The sequence below is a fragment of the Rhinolophus sinicus genome, chromosome 15 (genome assembly GCF_057876585.1).
Source record: "Rhinolophus sinicus isolate RSI-liver-muscle chromosome 15, RSI-T2T, whole genome shotgun sequence".
In the NCBI taxonomy this organism is placed as follows: domain Eukaryota; kingdom Metazoa; phylum Chordata; class Mammalia; order Chiroptera; family Rhinolophidae; genus Rhinolophus; species Rhinolophus sinicus.
In genome coordinates this window covers 121,109,694-121,123,651 of record NC_142515.1, presented here as the reverse complement: position 1 = coordinate 121,123,651, position 13,958 = coordinate 121,109,694, and the positions used below count along the sequence as shown (strand labels likewise).

Genomic DNA, 13,958 nt, shown 5'->3' with positions numbered 1-13,958 from the left:
AATATCATGATGGGCAGCCTCCAGTAATGATAAATAATCATGAAAATGCACAAATGAATCCATTTGTGTTTTAACTTTCTCATCTTACAGTACCCTAGCCTAGTTTCTGATGTATTCATAAAATAATCAACAGTGTTTGAAATAGTGGAGGAGGAAGTATAATATGTTTGTGGGCAGTGGGTATGGATTGCTACCAGGGTGATCAATTATTTGAACCTCTGTCAGCTTAAGGGAGAAAAACTAAAACAGACAAACAACAAACAAACAAACAAAAGCAAAAGCCTGATCATCATAATGACCAATATTTTGTCAAAGTTAAAAGACGGTAGAAGAAGTGAATCTATTATATGTGCAGACTTTTGTGGAATGTAAAATAGGTGGTAACCTCTATTTAAATTGTATGCACTCTGCAAAAAGTCTTCACTGAAAATCATTTAGTGTCTTTTCTTCACTCAAAATCCCTTACCTTCCCCATATCTTCCCCTTGAAATCTATCCTCTACTAAAACTTCACTTCAATAAGATTAATTTGGTAAACCTAGTGCCTTCCCTACCCAAACTCTAGAATGCTTTGCTATTTACCTTCTGGAACTGTATTCCATAAGGAGTGTCAGTATTTTATTAGTGTTTCATGCCGTAACTTGACCTGTAGCCCTACTCTGCAGTGACTATTCTCTCACTTCTGTCCCATGCACTTCAACTTTGTTCACTGTGCTTGATGTTCTGTCTGTCTAGATCTGTACTCACTAAACTTCTTGTAGACACTCTGCATTTGAGACATATGACCTTATGCGATACCACTTGATGTTCGCCTTTGTGCTATGATCGATAACATGTCAGCATCTAACTTCAGTAGCCTCTCCACCCCAATTATTGCCAACATCCTAGGTGACCCCCGTTTCGATATAGGTGACCATTCCAACATTCAGCCTCTGTTCTTTAATCTCCTCATAGCCAATGATTTTCCCCCTCTCCTTCCCCAGCCACATACACCTACATCATAAGCTTGTAGTACTCCCACACTCCCACCACTCGTCTTTACCTCTCATCATGGTGTTTTCTGGACCAACTTTCTCAGCTCACTTGTGAATTACTTCCATCTAACCATTCTTTGACCTCAAGTAAACTTTTGCTTTTCCATGTTTCCATTCATTGCCCTCATCTTTTTCCACCTCCATGTATGGCCTACGTTCCATGGTTCATTATTTTAATAACTCTCATGCCAATTCCCTAAACCTCATTCACTTTTATTTTCTTTTTTTAAAATTCTCATTGTACCCATGAGGCAAATTCTAAAGCTTGGCAATCTGCTTTCTCCATTTCCAAACAAGGTCATCTGTACTACTGGAGAAAAAGCACTCCACAAAATGAGCATTAGCTCTACCCATGCTGTTCAGTAACGTTGACTATGGTCATCTCCACCCTCCTTGTCAGGGATCCTAGTAATCTATTTTGTCAATTACTTTATAATAAAACCTTTCCACTGGCAATCAAGCATGATCAAATCATATCATCTCTAAAATAATCTACTGGATCATATATAACCTCCATACACTGCCACATTATTATTTCTTTCTTCACAATGAAATTTCCTTAGAGTGCTTGACATACATTTTCTCTACTTCCTCACTTCTTCTTTTTTTTTTTTTCATTCCTCAGCCCAATTCAAACTGTCTCGTGCCCCAATTAGTCTATCAAAACAGAACTTACTCTAATTAGTCAGGATCTTCTGGAGGTTAATTTGAAAGTGTATTTTTAGGTTTCTTAATTGTCCTGTGGATTACTTCCTTTCCAAAATGTTTTCCTTGGATTTTGCCACCCAAGTTCTCTTTATCTTATTCTGTCGTATGTGGCTCAAGCTTCTTGATCTCTTTTTCTAGACCATCACCTCTATCTCTCTCAGCACTGGAGCTCCTCAAGACTCAGGGCTACGTATTTTCTCTTCTCAACCTCATCTCATCCATGTTAATAGTTTCCATGGTAATCTATGTCACCTATATGACAGTGACTTGCAAATTTATATTTAAACTTCTTTGAGCTCCAGACTCAGATCTCAAACGCAACCACTTAATTCCTAAAGGAACTAAACTATTCTTGGCACTATATAGAGTATTAAATATATGATAAATAAATAAATGCCCAAGTTACCTCAAACTGAACATATTCCAAATAAACCCAGAATCTTTTCTGCATATCCTCCCCACCACAGAAAATCAACTGTGTCTCCTCTAGTGTTTATCTCAGTGATTGATACTTTTCACTTTTACAAATACAACAAATACTGAGAAGTCACACTTACTTGCCCTCACATATCATGTCTTACTTATAATTGTCATAACCAAACGCTACTAAAATCACCTTTCTTTTCCTTGCCACTGTCACCACACTAGTTCAAGTTGCCATTATAACCTCCGCTCACCACTACCATCGACTTAGCTTCTAACTGTTCTCCTTGCAACCCCTTTATACCACAGTTCAAAAGACAAAGTTTCATAAAATCTTCCAGAAACTTTACGTCCTTTTTTATATACTCTTTCTTCTGCTTAGAAGATGTTCCCTTCTATTGTTTTCCCTAACCTCTCAATCATTTCCCTACTTAACTAACCTTCCTCCTTCAGCTATCCACTCTATACTACTAAATCAAAAGCCCATCCCTAACTAACAAGACTATAATGAATTCCTATGCTCTATGAGCTTATAGCTTTATGATTTTTTATTGACATAACTTATTTTTAGGTACTATACTACACCATATTTATGAGAAAATGGTTGGCATCTGTTATTTTTCTGACTGATTTATGCCCATTGACTAGTATAGTTCCTGGAATATAGTAGGAAATACTATGTGATAACTACTGTTTATAGAGTCAATGAATGAATAAGAAAATATAAATGTTTTGTTATGGGGAGACATAAAAACCTCATTATATTCAGCTTATATTATTCAATAATATTGTGAAACACACAATTCAGCTCTGAATACCAGCAAATTTTCCTTTGTAGTTCTTATATAAGGGACACACAGGGCATACTTCTTATATAAAGGGCACAGGGGAGATAGGCAAAGTTTTCCATTACGTTTTACACAACAACTAGATATTTTCTTTAATGGAAGCACATAGATATTGAAAAACTAAGATTAATTCACCTGAGTGGAAGTATTTCTACAGAGAACTAAAATGATTTTTGTTGTTGTTCTTACAAAACTTAATAAAGTAACAAAAATTAGAACACCAGTTCCAAATGCTAAAATGCCAGTCATCTGAAGTAGAACAAATTAAATCTCATAGGATTAGCAAAGGATTTTGTTTCAGGGCCTGGGATATAGCTGAGACTGTAGCGATGTTAACTTGTTCTAGGTATGTGGATTGAAAAATATCAAGAATAAGTGGGCAGGGAAATAATTAAAGATTATTTTTATATCTTAGGTGAGGTTTATGAAAGATTTAATTGAAAGTAATTCATAGTTAAATCTGTTGATGCATGTCACAAATGGAAAATTTTTTGTTTATTTAAAATAATCCATATGGTTTGGATACCAGATGTTCAGATGATGGAGTACATAATTCTATACTAAAATTTGTAAACTCACATCTATTCCTTCCTGGTTTGAAATATAGTCTGAAGAGGGTAGACCAGAGAGCTGCTTGTGACCTGACATTAATTATGATGTTTACAAAGGGTTTGGAAGTGTGTCTGATGCAGAGCAGCTGATTTATTACAATGGTGAAAATATTATTATTGTAGATATACCCCCAACCAAAATATAGTATCCCTATAGAAAATTTATATTAACTTATTTATTATAGGCCATTAAACATCTGGAATTTAAATTTAAAAACATGAAGCTGGACACATTTGTATACCATGAACAGATTTATTGAAATTATTGAATTAATTAATTGAAATTAATTTGAAAAAGTTCATGGAATAATTATTACTATATAGTGTTCTATAACTTACTTGTGCTGATTATACGTGTCATAAAAGATTAATCCCAATTACTTGAAACATAAATAATTAAGTCTATGAATGGATAGTGTGTCAAGAAGTATGAAAGTTATTGACATATAAAAAGCCAAGCTTCAGAACAATATTTCCATTACTTCAGTGTCTGGATTATCTTAATGAATGTAACTGAAAAAAAATGTTTTAGGCTTTTACTACATTCACTATGTAATCAGAATATTTAAGGATTGGGAAAGTTAATCAAGTTTGATCTTCATTCTCAAGAAAAATGTAGTCTATTTAGAAGAGATAGACACATACACAACCATAACAATCATGAGAAATGCCACAAATATTGGTTTTCTGATGAAATGCCTCCTTCCGTACAGAATACATGAGATTTAGATTTGTATGTAATGCTGTATAAACAATGTACCATTTAAGGGTGTTCATCGTAGGATTTTGCTGATCTCCTTTTGCTGCAGGGAATATCAGGCAATGCACTGGTTATTTAGTTTCTGAGAGAGCTTAATACTATCTCTATAATGAGCAATGAAATTTTATATTAGCCAAAGGTTGTTTTCAAGATATGGCTGGATCTCTCAACTCTTAACCGCCTGTTAAACTATTATTGCTCCCTCTGTAGGCATCCTTTTGTTGGGAAGTAAGGATACTTCTTACATTTGATCAGTGGATTGGTAAACCTATGCATCTATGAATGCTCTTGATTTTTTAGTGCAAGGACTAGACACCAAGTACTCCTAACCAGTCTAGTTCCAAAAATCCCGGTCCTGTGCTTTTTAGTTCACTGGCTGTTACCATTCTAAGGGTACAATAAGGGAGCGTCCATCTCTCTTAAGTAACTATGAAAGAGTTCTAATTTGTTGATTCCATGATCCTTTCACTGGACTCTACCCAGTATTTCTGTGGCACTCTTGGTCAAGGAGAATTCTGCATAGGCCATTCCATGTACTAACACAAATCGTAAAAACAAAGGAGAGAAGAGTGAGTGGCTTAAACAAGAAATAAATGTCATGCTTATCTATCCCTCCTCAAAAGGCATTAAAATCCCATCACTTTGGAATCCCTGTTATCTATGGATGTGGGTTACGAATGTAGCTCTGACTTTTGCTGGCATTTATGAGTGTTGTCAAGCCACTCCAACATACCCAAACATTAGGGTATTATTTTACCTGTTAGAAAAAAAAAGAATGCTTTCTGTTTGCCTGCCTGGGAAGGTGTGAGGGCCAAATGAGACAATATTTGAGGGTTTTGAGGATTTTATGTGATTGGTTTCTAAGCTCGTTTCTAGTTGAAATCCCTTCCCCCAAGACCTACATCATTCCTCACAATTAGAACTCTGACACAACAAGGGATAAAGAGATTATCAGAAACCCACAATATTTCACATAAAAATGTAATTGGCTGGAAGCTGAATTGATTGCCACTGACCGACAATTTAACTAACCATGGCTATATAACGAGACCTCCATAAAAACCTAAAAAGTTTCAGAGAGGGTACAGAGGGGGTTCAGAGCTTCCAGGTTGGTGAACACTTAAGACATAAAGAGAGGGGTGAGTCCAGAGAGGACATGGAAGCTCTGAACCACTTCCTACATATCTTGTCCTATGCATCTTACGTTTGTCTGTTCGTGAGTTATACCCTTTTATAATAAATTTGTAATCTAGTAAGTAAACTGTTTCTCTTGAGTTCATTGAGCTGCTCCAACAAATTCATTTGGAGGAGGGGGTCATGGAAACCTCTGATAGAGGGTTGAGTGGAAGCACAGGTGATAATCTAGACCTGTGATTGGAGATGGGGGAGCAGTCTTGTGGGATTGAGCCCCTAACATGTGGAATCTGATGCTATCTCCAGGTAGATAGTCACAGAATTGAATTGAACTATAGGATGCTCAGCTTGTGTCTGAAAATTGCTTTGTGGTGTGGAGGGAAAAAAACCCACACACACACTGGAATTGGTATCAGAATCATAAAGCCAATAAACAATTTTACTGACATCTCTAAGTCCCAAAAGACTCCGCTCCTATGTAAGGCAGTTAGTGATAGGAGTCATGGTATGCTTTCCTCCTGGTTATTTTAAATATATAGAGAGCTCTCTCTCTCTCTCTCTCTCTCTCTCTCTCTCTCTCTCTCTCTCTCTCTCTCTCTCTCTCAGACTTTTTGGGTTCAAATATTGATTCTGTTACTTATGGTATTGCTTAGGTTCAGTTATTTAACTTCTGTGTCTCAGTATCTTTATTGATAAAATAAGAAAAACAAAATTATCTTAATTAAACGCAGGGCTGTTGTGAGGACTCAATGAGATAATACATATAAAATACTTACAACAGTGCCCAGCATACAGCAGATGTTAATTAACAGGATTGAACAATTTTTGTATATTTGGAATTCTTCTGCATTTAGAATTCTTCTGTATTTAAAATTATATAAATTATCATGTCAAATATATATATATATATATATATATATATATATATATATATATATTTCTTTGTCTCTGTCTAACACAGAACATGATGTTATTGGAAGCTTATCCTGTTTGATATACAAATGTAGTGCTCTTTTTTTTAACTGTAATATAATATTTCATCATGTAAATTTAACACTAGAAGATGTATAAGTGGTTTTCAATATATTTTGATAAAAAAATTATACAATATTTTTTTTGTATTTTTATGAGAGATTTCTAACATAAAATAAACTGGAATTACTGGTTTATATGCTAAACATAGATTTTTAAATTTCCCCTAAGCAAAAATAACCTGTTTTCCAAATTAACTATTATTTTGCTTTCTAAATGTTTAGATTTTGTTTTAATTACAGGTTTGTTAATATTAATATTTCACTTTAAAGTTTCTGAGCTAATTAGTAAAACATCTTGTTTTTTAATGACTTTCCAAAACTAGTGAGTTTGGGTAAATTCTCCTGTTTATTATATACACATGTCTGTGAATTGACTATTCATATAAGCTACCAACATTCTACTGAGTTGTTTGTTACTTGTATCGATTACAAGGAGTTATTTTTAAATTGTACATATTTACATTTTGTGGCTCTATTTTTGTGAGTATGTTCTCGCAAGGTAAAAGTTTTTAAAATTAATTTTACAGTATTTAAATTATATAAAGAGATATAAAACTTGTTTAATAAATAGCTAGGTTTCCCAAATTGTCAACATACTTGAAGCTTCTTGTATACCTTTCTTCCTTCCAATCAAAGGTATTAAATTTTAGATTCCCTTGACATTTTAAATTACTTTAGTATTTCTAAAATATGTCCTCTTGTTTGCTTACATTTAAACTCATAACTTGTATAAAATCATATACATCTCTCTGGATACTACTTTTTCACTCACCTCTGTTTTTGGAGTAATAACTCCATCAAATATGGTTTTACTGCTATATGTATTATCTGCATATATCAAAACTACTGACATATTTGAAATTGTTTCACCATATTGTTTTATGCTTTATAAATATATTATCTCATATCCTGCATTTTCATATTAAAATTTTTCCATGTGCCCATTTGGAAATGTTCTACTTTATTTGTTAATTTATGTTTACCATACATTTTATTATGCATATTTGACTTACTATTTATATTCACTGTCTCAATTCTGAACCTGACATATCCAAACAATCTAAAACACTTTAAATGTAATCACTCCACTACTTAACTGTAATACTCTTGTTTATCAAGATAGTCATCCTTGCGATATATTTTTAGCTATACTGACGGAAATTATTTGCCAATATTTATGTTAGAATTGTTGCAACTAAATTTAGAAATCAATGCATAATTTTCCTTTTTTATAATGTCCATGCCATGTTTGAAATTCAGATTAGAATGGTCCCCCCAAAAAATTTTCCTTTTTGCAGTCTGGATAAAGTTTGTGGAAGTTTGGTATAATTTCTTCCTTTAATATTTAGGGGGAAAATCGTTGATATCATCTGAACCTGGGAATTTCTCTGAATCTTAAATTTCTTCAAAAGATATACAATGCTAATGTTTTGTTTTGTTTTTTTTCGCATGTATGTGTGTGTGTGTGTGTGTGTGTGTGTGTGTGTGTGTGTTCTTTTCTAGCATGTGCATAAGCAATTTTTCATTTTCTAAAAGAAATTATTGCAAAGTTCAATGATTTGCAATTATTCAAATTGTCAAATATATTGGCACATATTTCTTTTTGTTAGTGTTTGCATAAAATACATTTTTTAAATTGACTACAAACATATATTTGTGTTATATTTCTCTTAAGTAACAGAGCTTTATTTTCATGCATTCTGATAATTAATTTAACTTTTACTATCAATATTCTATTTGATCATCTCTTTTAATTTTCAATTTTACCCCTTTCATGCTTCCTTCTGGATTAATCTTTATTTTTTTAATTATTGTACTTTTTCTTTCTATTAACTTGTAAGTTACTTTCTCCTTTATAACATACTGATTTTATAGTGGAAGCCTTGGAGCACCCTTGCTTTATTACAATCTTAAACAAATTATTACTCTCAATTCTCTGATATTGCTAAAATGTTAGAACATATAAACTCTATTTCCCTCTTCTATATATATTTTATTTTACATCCAAATGCTCATATATTTTAAACCCTGAAAACATTGGTTTTCACAGTCAATTTTTTTTTTAAATATTTACCTACATGTTTATCATTTCTAATATTCTTTATTCCCTCCTATATTTCTGTATTACAGACCTTATCTATTTTACTCCTGCCTGTATTATAAAACCCTTATAGGTTGGTTTTTTGCTGCCTGCTAACAAATTCTTCTGGTTTTGTTTATCTGAAAAGTCCATATCTCAATTTGATTTTGGAATGTTTTTTCACTGAATATAAAATTCAACATTAGCCATTATTTTTTCTAGCACATTGCCAATGCCATTCCACTATGCGCTGGCTTTCTTTCCTCTTTTCAACAATTTAAATATTTTCAATATATTCTAAGGATACAATCTATGTTAAACGTAATATATTTAGAGAACTAATCACACAGTTACAAATAGAGAGAAAATCTTTTTACGTATGGTTCCATATTAAAAGGTTGTTGTTTTATAAAATATTAAGTCAAATAGAGTCACAGTGTTTACAGATGTGTTTTGCCCTCACACAAAATCCTATTATTATAAAGACACCTGAATTACATTAGGTTAGAACACACTGAATTATCATTCCTATAAGCCAAAAACTATTGAACATCTGAAATATACTAAGTATTCTTGTTTAAAATGATAGATAATTACTCCTCTGGGAAACGCTATAGTTACTGAAAAATTAATTTATTTCTGACCTTGTTTGAACATTACTATATGTGGTATCTACATTAAAAATAAAAACATTTTAAATGTGATGTGTAACAAGTGGAATTCAGAATATGCATCAAGGAAAGAAATTAAGCACATTTCCATGAAGACTGTTATTAGGTCTTAAATTTTTTCTGCAAAGTGTAGTCTATATGTCCTCCTTTTCTGACTATCCTATATCCTCAATATTCCCTTATGGGCATATCTGCAGATGAAAAAGAAAATGAGGTAGGGACCCTCAGAACATATCGGGTTGGGTGAAGAGAAGCCCTTCTTTTTGACATTAAAGACTGTGCATAACATACCAATTGGAGACACAACATGATAAGCTGGAGTTGTTTATTCAGTGTTTTACCTGATAATATTGTTGCTTTCTGGCTCTGCCCCCGCACACAAATACAATTGAGCTAGGACGCTGGGGGTGTTCGAAATATATTTCTATAGAATTCTCTTATTCTCATTATCAAGATATAAGGCAAGGGAATTGATCTATGGGGAAAAAGGGGGGGGGTTTCATCCCCATGTAAAGGGAACTAGATTCCCCTGAAGGAAAAAATAGTCAAGTTAAATAGAGCAATTGCTTTAAAATTTTAAAATACTTGTTTTACTTTTTTCAAGAACTTTATAGTGTAGTTTCATTTTAAATGATGAACCCCATGAGTTATTAACTTTCTGGAAATACGTTCTTTCATTCAAAGCCACATCAGGATCCTGATGAGGAAGGCTTATTCATCTTGGTGAAGCCCCTTGGTGCTATTCCCTAAATGGAATTTGAAATGACTGTCAAGAATCTAGTCTAACTAAAGGAATACAAATGAATAAAAAGCGAAATCATAATATAAAGAATAAAAGGCTTTCACCAGATGGTGGTCATCTGTGACAAGAGATAAATTGTATTTAAATAGCATCAACAGTATTTCACAAATGCCTGCCTCTAACAATTGCCATACAAGAGCCTAAATGGCTTTACGCGCACGTGTACATAAACAGAATCCCGCTGTATCAATGGAAAAAGGAACAGAGGCGCTCAATTAGAATGTTCCTGTTGCTAGCACCAAGAGCTTTCAAGGTGTCCAGTCCGGCCTTATCTTAAAAGCCAGTCAGGCTCCAGCAGGGCAGCATTTCAAGACAAATGGTTTCACCTAGGTTTCTGTGAAACAGCACCTTTCTAAGCTGTACCAACATGGACCTGAAGGGCCTGATAACTAACAATCCAATTATCTAGTATTCTAGGAATGCTTTAAGCGTAACCTTTACATTGCTCAATTTCTATTATAAGCTCACGGTAAGAGGTGAGATAGAGGTTCAGAATTACTCAGAACTTAGGTTTTAGTGAAGATATATGGAAAACCAGAATTTAAATGCTGCATCATGCCCTGAGCCATTTCCATTCAACTATAAATGGGTTATTCTTAACATATCTTTATTTCTTAAAGGAAATGTCTTTTAGTATATCACAAAATGGAAATTATTCAGTATGTTTCCCTTAGAAAAAAATAAACAAATAGATGGTTAATTGATATAGATATAGGCCATGAGTCCTTGTGTCCTTATTTTATAGACATAACAGATCTGTAAATCCAGATTATGAAAGAGTGAGGGAAATTCAGTGATTCTTATTTGGATTATGATTGGTAAAATCCTGGAACCCAGGCTTCTCATGACGGCGTGCCCAGAGATTCCCTTAGTCCTCTTGTTCTTTAATTATATGTAAGGGTCACCTTGAGAGCTTGCTCTGCCCCTTAGGATTCTGATTCCGTAGCTCTGCAGTTGAGAATCTGTTCATCTGTCTTAATGTCAATATAATTCTCAGTCCCAATAGGAAACACACACACACACACACACACACACACACACACACACACACACACACACAGAGGGTGAAGGTAAGACTTTGGCTCCACTACAAATTCACGTGTCCCTCTTAGTCTTTGAAGATAAGCTGCACGTAGAAGGTGTACTGAGTATCAGGCTTCTAATGTTTTTTCTCACTGTGTTATCTTTAAAAACTACAACAGTTCATGAAACGTAGCAGACTCTTAATAAATATCTATTGACTGAATGCATGACTCATTTTGAAGATCATATTTCAATCAAATATGTTTAACTTTCAAAAGTAAATCACTCCTTGATTTTTACCTCTGTCCCTGTCATTGAAAGAAAGACAGTGAATTGCCACAACTGGAATTCTTTCGGAAATAAACCATTCAGTGAAATCCTTTGCTAGTAATAGCTGTCACTACTGCAATTAGAATGGAGTTGTGAACATAATTATACAGTGGTTTGCTGGCATATTAGCTGGTAATTCTGTAGTAGGTGGGGGTTATTATTTGGGAAGAAGCTTACAAGTACTAAAATAGAAATTTTAGCTGTGGCTTCACTCTAGTTTATAAGTAATTCATATCTAAGCCAAAGGGAGGGGGGAGAAATCCATTTAGTATTATATTGTGCCATTAATAATAATTAACTTAACAGATTAAATTAAAATGGGCATTTTATCCTTGGCAATTAAAGTTCATGCCTCTACTGAGGCTCAATTTTCCCAGCTGTTTAACACAGGGACTTTTTCAAAATCCTGACAGCAACTTCTTTAATTAGGTTAAAAATCTTGTGCAATATTCACCCAGTTCTTAACTATTTATTCAAATTTAATCATTTTGTACACTATGTAAAAACTACTGATTACTCCTATACAATAGCAGAGATTGCATAAATCTTTATATTTTATTTACAAAAATATAGTTAATAGAGTTACCAGTGTTTTACAAAGGGGAAATGAAAACATAAAAACTGTAAATGTACTTGTTCTGTACCTTTCTACCTTGCACATTTTTTTCTTTCTTGGAAATGTTTTGCTAATTAAACTTGCAATGTCTCAGAAATGTATGTAAAAAGGAATCATCAACTATCCTAGGTTATGCTGTAAATGGGTAATGGATTATCTTATTTATAATTTTATAATTATTTGAAACAAAATATTACGAATAGCAAGGCAGGGTAAATTTATTACATAAAACTGATTTTGCTTTTCTTAAAAATAAGAGAGAAAGATAGAAGCACATATAAATAATCAATAGCTACTTCAGACATTCACATTCTAAGAAATTGACATTTTTCTGTAGTCTTTCTCCTTCTGCAATCGGTGTATTTGAAACTATTTGCCATCCCATCCCTGAAATCCTTCCCTCCTTGGTTTTCCTAGCAATGCATTGTCCTGGTTTTGTACTACCTCTAATACTGTGGTCTATTTTTTTCAAGGACTTTTCTTAGTCCTCCGATTTCCTAATTCTGAGACGCACCTCATTCTCAGTGTATATTCTTCTGTTCTTATACACTGCTACCTTCATTTTTTTGTCTTTGAGAATAACCTACACGCTGAAATCACATCATAAATTTCACTGTGGATTTTCTTCTACTTTATTCACTGGCACCCGAACAGAAGCTAGAATCATCCAAACGTGGAACACACCCGAATTGGGAATGAATGTTCTTTTCCTCTCCCACCTTCTAAATCAGCGGCTCTCAGGTTGCCAATTTCCTTTTATTCCACTACTTTTTTAAAAGTGTCTTGATATAAATATTTCATAACCATTTATCTCTACTTACCTTTTTACTGCCATCATCTAATCATTACCTGTTCTATTAATTCTAAACATAAATTTCAACCTCAAAATGAATTTAACAATGAAAAGTTATTCCACTCCATTTCTCTCACATCATATATTTAATTATTCTAGAAAATATGCATTTGTATTTGAGGAATGAACTCTGATACAACATTATTTGTGTAAAGCATAAATTATAAAAAGTGACCTTAAATTGAACTGATAAGTGAATTACACTGAATTTGCAAAGTTGTCTGATTTCTCTCTATAATTTACACACACACACAAAAAAAGATACCAAGTAAACTATTTAAAAATAAAACATTTGGAAAACAGGGGAAAATGTAATTAATCCATACCATCAGTTAGTTCAGTTGAAAAATACAGGCATACCTCAGAGATATCCTAGGTTTGGTTCCAGACCACTGCAATATCACAATAAAGCAAGTCACACTAAATTTTTGGTTTCCTAGTGCATGTAAAAGTTCTGTTTACACTATATTCTAGTCTATTAAGTGTGCAATAGCATTATGGCTAAAAAAAATGTACCTACCTTAATTAAAAATACTTCATGAAAAAACTACTTACCATCATCTGAGTCTTCAGCAGGTCATAATCTTTTAGCTGGTAAATGACCGTAATGTTCAAATTGTAAAAACTGCAATATCTGCAAAGCACAAAAAAGTGAAGAGCAATAAAATGAGGTCTGCCTATAAAAGAAACAGATATGTTTTGCCACAAGTATCATGGTAATAAACGAAGCAAAGCATTGGGTGCACTGTCTCTATCCTCCTGATATGTCTCACAGCTCAAGCACAAACTTAATGCATCACCATTTATCGCGCAACCTCTGCATACTTAGCTCCTATCAGTGTAACAGAACAGCTGTTGATGAATGCGCCTCTACAAGGCAGAATCGGATAATGGGGCTGCTTTCTTCAATGTTCTTGCTTTAGGCAGCGGAGACTTGACACCACAATCAGTTTACCTGGTCCACGTGAATATGTAACAATAGCTTTAGAGGACTTCCTCAAATTAGTGCTTTATAAACATATTTAAAGAATT

The 13,958-nt window shown here is 33.5% G+C and overlaps 1 long non-coding RNA gene across 1 annotated transcript in view; it reads right to left on the bottom strand.

Moving 5' to 3' along the window:
• LOC148755294 (uncharacterized) overlaps positions 1-13,606 on the bottom strand; it is a 468,556-nt gene extending 454,950 nt beyond the window's left edge. Inside the window, exon 1 of the long non-coding RNA XR_016018826.1 lies at positions 13,482-13,606. This is a non-coding gene — a long non-coding RNA (uncharacterized LOC148755294). The remainder of the gene's footprint in view (positions 1-13,481) is intronic.
• Between the last annotated feature and the right edge of the window lie 352 nt (positions 13,607-13,958).